Source organism: Austrofundulus limnaeus, unplaced genomic scaffold, assembly GCF_001266775.1.
Source record: "Austrofundulus limnaeus strain Quisiro unplaced genomic scaffold, Austrofundulus_limnaeus-1.0 Scaffold61, whole genome shotgun sequence".
Lineage (NCBI taxonomy): Eukaryota > Metazoa > Chordata > Actinopteri > Cyprinodontiformes > Rivulidae > Austrofundulus > Austrofundulus limnaeus.
Genome location: NW_013952463.1, coordinates 1,501,500 through 1,502,576, shown reverse-complemented (window position 1 = coordinate 1,502,576; position 1,077 = coordinate 1,501,500).

The window sequence follows — 1,077 nt, the reverse complement described above, 5'->3', positions numbered from 1 at the left end:
ATAGTATAGTATAGTATAGTATAGTATAGTATAGTATAGTATAGTATAGTATAGTATAGTATTGTATAGTATAGTATAGTAATATTCTTTACTTACAAAAAAAAAGAAAATCATATAATCCCAAACAGTGATGGCGTAATTTTCATACCGGTATTAGTATCGGGGCTGATCCAAGTATTTTTTCAAGTACTTGTACTTGTACAAAATGCCCCGATACTCAGAATGCCGATAACAGTATTGTTACCAAGTTACTGGTGTGGTACAAGTTGAAAGAAAATYATATTTCTTATTTTGAAATATTTCAGCTGCACATATCCATCTGTGTATTTGATTTGATCCAGTCAGAGGGGCTGCAGGCCTATGAGGAAGGAGGGGCACCTTGTTCAAAATTAAAGAAATGCATTTTTAAAGTCATTGTGTAATGTTCAGGTTTTAACTCAATAGTTACTTGGTACTGGTACTTGGTACTATCGAGTAATCAAACTTATACTCAGTTTGAGAAAAACTGGTATTGGGATGCCCCTACACCCAACAGAACTGAGAACAAGAAGCACTCGGACAGCGCAAACCTCCGCCAAGTCCAATTTCCCCCATCCTGTAATGAAGTAAATGCACAAAAGCAGAGATGGAAAAACATTTGCCGAATAAGTTGTGACGTAGYGAACATTTAAGCAGGCAGWATGCATGGAATTTCTTCCCGGTGGAGTCCAATTTGGAAAAAAAAAGAAAGTCAGACTCGTCACCCGAYKKTATTCATCTTCAAACTGGTGTCAGATTAAGCTCCTAAGTTTTCATCAGTCACATTTCACCATGTAAGACGTCTGTTTTATCCCCTTGTATGAGTTTGTAATGGTTTGACTCTCTTAATAAAGTGCTTCCTGGTACCGTCGCTCTGGAAGCGAGTGGGTCAGCGCGACYGAAAACAWGACCTCGCCCCTGGTCTCATTTAAATAATAAAAATGAACAAACAAATAAACAAACAAAAACAACCTCCGAGTCTGAAGTCCACCGCACCTGTGCGCATCACTCCTCTTCCTCATTCTTCATTGATCTGTTTAAAAGCCTAGGACAATGTGG